Below are 5,453 nucleotides of genomic sequence, written 5' to 3' on the forward strand. Positions count from 1 at the left end.
GTGTCTATTAATGGCAAATCACAGGTACTACCAAGGGTTACAAGGCAATGCTAAATTTCAGCAAAGGTTAGTGAAAAATAAACCCTTCCCATCCGAGTGCACGACCCTCTGAATGCTATCCACAGATGCTTGGGTGCCCATGGACCCAGTTAAGAATCCCGCCCTCAGGTAACCACCCCCATCTCTGAGCTCAGGGAGAGAAGGACAGAGGACCGACCAGTCTCCGCGTTGATCCTCTGGAATCCTCAAAGGCCCCTCGCTCCCTCAAATTCACACGCAGCATTTCCCAGCCCAGCAGGATCTGAGGCTTGGAGTGGGACCAGCCAACCAACTCTCCCAAGATCCCCAAGGCCATGGATCTCCCTGGCTGCCATGCCCTTCACTTCAAAGTATCCAGAGTGGGCATTCCAGAGGCCTGCTGAGAACGCGGGGTTCAGCGCCCTGCTCCCGGCCAGTGCCCCGAACCCCAACCCCACAGCATCATTGGTGAGGAAGTGGGGTTTCCCCACACACTTGGAATCTGATCTTTGAAAGAAGGGAAAAAATTGCATCTCTTTAGGGTTTTCATCTCCTAAGGAAAAGTCCTGAATCAGAAAACTCTTGCACCTCCTGCATCCATCCACTCTCCATTATTTTTTTTAAGTTCCTTCTTTAAGTTTCCTGTGATACATGAGATCGGAAGTCAGAGCAAGGGCCCGACCTGACGCCCCAACCAGCACCCAGCAAAGAAGAGTCTCAGGCGCTCCTACAATTTCACTTAAACAATTAAGGAGCCAATGGTCGGCTGCTCGAGCCAAAACAGTGAAAAGAGAAAGGAGGGAAATATCCCGGGACCCTCCAGGCGAGGGGGGCGGGAGATGGTTCCTCAAACTGTTTTCTTTCCCCTCTCCTCCCTTCCCAGTGGGAAAGGTGCTCGCCTCCAGCGAGCGATGGTGGAGCGGGCTGGGACAGGGGACTCCACGACGGCCTGGAATGCGCCCTGGAATCAGACCTCTAGGCTCTCCTCAAAAAGCCCCTTTGTCCGGTCCACCCTGCTCCCCTCCCCCACCGCGCCCTCCGCGTCCAGGCGGCCCGAGACTCGGCTCCTTTTGTCTGCCTTCCCGGAACCTGCCAGGGGATCCACAGGCGTGGGGAAGGTCGGAGGAGAAAGGTCGAGGAGACGGAAACATGCATTTTCGGTAGGAACTCGGAATTCCCACCCCCCGGCAAATTCCCCCCATTCCCCGCAGGGCCCCCTCCTCTAAGGCGGAAGACTGTGGGTTAGGGGCTCGATCCCCCCGGCTCCCGCGTCGCGCCCCGGCGCTCCCCCTTACCTGTCCCATGGAGATCCCTCGCCGCCCGCCTGCCCCCGCGCCCCCCGCGCGCGCCTCGCAGCCTCGGGACCTGCTCGTCCAGGCCAGCTCTCCTCCCCCCGCGACTCCTCCCGGCCTCCCCTCCCCGGAGGTATTTCATTTAACTTCGGCATTTGCAGCATCCCAAATGTTAAAGATCCCAAGACATCTGTCCCCTGGGGCGTACCAAGGCCCAGAGGAGAGAGGGGAAAGACGCAGGAAGGGACCCGGGAGTCCGATCCGGGAGCCGGGGCGGGGCCGCGCGTCGGGGCGGGGAGGTGCCCGCGGGGGTGGGCGTCCCGCGGGGACCCGGGCGCGGGGCGAGGCCGGCCCCCTCTTCCCGCTTCCGGACGCGCGCGCGTGCGGGATCCCCCCGCGCAGCCAGTTCCCGCGGCCCGGCGGGGGAGGCTCCTCCCGGACCCGGGCCGCCTTCCCTCCGCGCGCTCCGGCCGGCCCGGCGGCTTCCGCGCCTGGAGACCCGGGCTGAGCCGAGGGGGTGCCGCGCCCACCCCCAAGGGCGCTCCCCGCCCCCCGGCCCCCCATTACCGCGGCCCCGCCGCCCCCCGGCCCCCCTGCGGCCCCGGCCGGGCCCCCTCCCGCCGCTGGCGGCCCCGCCGGGAGAGGGAGGTGCGCGCTCCGAGGGGTCGCCTCCTGCAGCGTACCGCGAGCCGGCGCCCCGCCCGTCATTCATTCACTCACCCACTGGTTCAGGGAACACGCTGAGCACCTACTAGTGCCCGTCCCGGCGGATCAAAGTTAAAGGGCTTCGGGGATCCCCAAGCTAGCCGAGCAATCCCTTGGCAAGGGGGTCAGAGAAAGAAGGCCGGCAGCACCTAGGCGGGGGGGCGGCGGGGCTGACCGAGCGGAGGACGGCACAGCCTGCCCGAGGAGGCCATGCCAGGGAAACTGGGGGTCGGGGCGCGAGGAGGAGCCCACGGTAGCAGCGACGGGATGCGCAGAAGCAAAATGGCAACGGAGCTCAGGAGGGTCTAGGCGCTGAGGGCACTTGGGGTGTGGGGCCAGGAGGGGCAAGGGACTAGAAGACTGGAGCCGCAGGCAGTGGGCCGGCAGGAAGCAAGGCCGCCCCGTGCGGTTGTCCAGGTTGTGCACCAAACTAAGAGGGATCGCTCACCCAGGCTCCACCCACCAGCCGTGGGCCTTGGCCAGAGCCGCATCTCCCCAGAGGCGGTGGCTTTTTCCAATTTGTACTGAGGCGCTAGGTGAGCTAAGTTGGCTGAAGAGTCATGTGGGCTGACTAAGGATTTCAGATTTTTATCTTGAAATTGAGGAAGAGCTCCCAGGAAACAGAACCAATAGGGGATCCCCCGTGTGTGTGTGTGTGTGTGTGTGTGTGTGTGTGTGTGTGTGTGTGTGTACACACAAAGAGAGAGGAATTGGTCCACGCCATTCCTATTCCAAAGGCTGACAGGTCCACAACCTGCAGGGTGGGACTGGCAGTCTGGAGACTGGAGGGGGTTGCAGTCCGAGCCCAGAGGCCGTCTGCTTGCCAAACTCCCTCTTTATTAAAGTCAGTCTTTTTGCTATTCAGGCCTTCACCTGAGTGGATGCGGCCCACCGACATTATGGCAGGTCATCTGCTTCACTCAGAGTCTACTGTTTATTTCAATGTTAATCTCATCTAAAAAAAAAATACTTTCGCAGAAACATCTGGAATAATGTTTGACCAAACAGCTGGGTACCGTGGCCTAGCCAAGTTGACACATAAACTTCACCATCACACTACAGAAGACAGTCCGCCCGAGGACAAGCTGGGCAGACTCACGTTCCCGTCACTTTGGTGTGTGAGTAATTGGCGCGGGGAGAGTTGCAAAACAGGGGAACCGTGGAGAGATGGCATTCAGACAAGGGGTGAATTCACACTGTGGAACTGGGGGGACGGGGGGAGTCAAGAGCTATTTGGGACCTAGTCTGACTCTGTAAGTGACTGACTAAAGCCTTGGCAGAGAGGAAAGGGACGAGCCGGGGGTTCCCGTGTCTGCTTGAGTTCAGGGTAGCGTGTATTCATTTTAGGACACGGGTGATAATGTCCTGAGAGCAGCCAGGCTGCAGGGAGGGCTTGGGAGCCGCAGCAGAGCTGCAGCTCCGGGACCGGGTGAGATCACCCGGGAAGGGTGTGCAGGACGAGGAAGGATGGGGGCGGGGGGAGGAAATTCTGGGAGCACTTAAGGGGTGGACAGGTCGTAAAGCACCTCCAAAGGTAAGCATTATTATTATTACTCATGCGATGGAATCATTTGTTGAAATGTTGATTTGTGGCCCCTCCCCCTCCCAGTCACCCCTGCCTTTTCTCTTGCTGGGAGGCAGTGGCTTCCTGAAGGCCTCAGCTCTGGGCCCACTGAGACAATGCCAGGGGGCCCGAGGTGCAAGGGTAGGGATGTGGCTTTGAGGGCCCGGACACAGAGGGGAGATAGACTGGGAACGGGAAAGAAGACGCCCTGTGCAGCGAGGACCCTGAGGTGCCTCGGGAGGTGATGAGACCTCGGTAGAGACGGGGGCTGGGATGCGGGGCCCCAGATTTCTGGCCTCGGCAGACTCTTTCACTGCACGCGTCCAGGGGGCAGGAGCCCTGGCGACGAGAGACCCCCGGGGGCCAGAGCCACTAGGATGGCTGCCTTCCCCCTGCCTTCTGGCCTCCTTTAAGCCTTAAAGGATACTGCATGAGAATATGCAATTTTTTGCCATCCCAGCAGGCCCAGGACAGAATCAAACTGATTTACAATAAATTAAGTAACATGTGTGTCTTGCAAGCCTGCGCTTGTAGGTTGAGATTTGCAGCAACGCTGTTCCCTTCATTTACAGGTAAGGAAACTGAGGCCCCGAGGAGCTCAAGCTGTGTTAAAAGCACACAGCCAGTAAGGGACTGATGTGCTTTTGCGAGGTAGACCTTCCTGATTCCATAGCCCTAACCTGTGGCCGAAAAACTGCAGACACGCAAAGGGACCAGGCAGACACGGTGAAGGGAGGAAGCGTGTCAGGGCCGAGTGCTGGTCACCACAGCTCTTACCCGGCCTTGGTGTGTGTGGCAGGGGTGGGGCAACTGTGGAGGGCTTCCTGGAGGCAAAGTTCAAACACTCAGGCTCTGTCTCAAGGGGCCATCGCTGCAAATGCGGTCATAAGAAAAAGGCGTCTGTTTCAAAGACAAAGCTGGAAATCCACATTTTCTCTGTGAAATCAGATGGCTACACCTTCGATTTTCTTGTTAAAAATTCCGAAGCGTCTGGGCTTCCCGGGTGGCGCAGTGGTTAAGAATCCACCTGCCAATACAGGGGACACGGGTTCGATCCCTGGTCCGGGAAGGTCCCACATGCCGCGGAGCAACTAAGCCTGTGCCACAGCTACTGAGCCTGCGCTCTAGAGCCCGCGAGCCACAACTACTGAGCCTACTGAAGCCGTCACGCCTAGAGCCCGTGCTCGCGACAAGAGAAGCCACCGCAATGAGAAGCCCGCGTACCACAACGAAAAGTAGCCCCTGCTCACCGCAACTAGAGATAGCCTGCGCGCAGCAACGAAGACCCAACATAGCCAAAAATAAATGAATTTAAAATAAATTTTAAAAAAAAGTATAGGTAAAAAAAAATTTCACTGTGGTCAAGCAAACCGTGTCTACGTGCGTTGGGCTGTGGGGCAAGGTGCTGCTCCGGGACCCGCCACCTCTAGGAGCCCGAGTCGGAAACTGGTTTGGACAGGAGGCCCGGAACACTGGAAGTTGCTGGGCTTGGAAACAGAAGCCGGGCCCTCACTGGGGACTGACCAGCCCAGACCGTGGAGGGAGGGGTGGGTGCAGTTTGGGAGAGCCCACCAAGCCCGGATCAGCCTTCCCTCCTGTGCACTTTGGCTGAAGGGGGCAAGGGCACGCCTCCATCAGCCATCAGAGGGGTTTTTGGTGGCTGGGCAGCGGCCCGTCTGCACCCTGAACCCACCCACTCACACCCCTGCCCCAGTGGAGGGGGCTCACCCATACCTCTCCCTGCCCAGTGGGAGCTGCCCTGGTCCCGCTGACTCGTCCCCTGGGGCCTCAGGCCCAGCAGAGAGGATGTGGCTCCCCTTGCCCACCCCTCCCCCTGCTCTGTGGCCCAGACGATGCCCTGTCGGTGCCCTCGG

At 59.8% G+C, this 5,453-nt stretch overlaps 1 long non-coding RNA gene across 2 annotated transcripts; it reads left to right on the forward strand.

Moving 5' to 3' along the window:
* The first annotated feature begins 529 nt into the window (after positions 1-529).
* Positions 530-4,728, forward strand: LOC132507362 (uncharacterized). 2 transcript variants are annotated; one of them, XR_009536157.1, is made up of 3 exons: positions 530-1,178; positions 2,994-3,133; positions 4,152-4,728. It is a non-coding gene; the product is annotated as an uncharacterized LOC132507362 (long non-coding RNA). The 2 variants fall into 2 exon arrangements; XR_009536156.1 differs by having other exon boundaries at positions 2,994-3,129.
* The last annotated feature ends 725 nt before the right edge of the window (positions 4,729-5,453 follow it).

The sequence above is a fragment of the Lagenorhynchus albirostris genome, chromosome 2 (genome assembly GCF_949774975.1).
Source record: "Lagenorhynchus albirostris chromosome 2, mLagAlb1.1, whole genome shotgun sequence".
Classification (NCBI taxonomy): Eukaryota; Metazoa; Chordata; class Mammalia; order Artiodactyla; family Delphinidae; genus Lagenorhynchus; species Lagenorhynchus albirostris.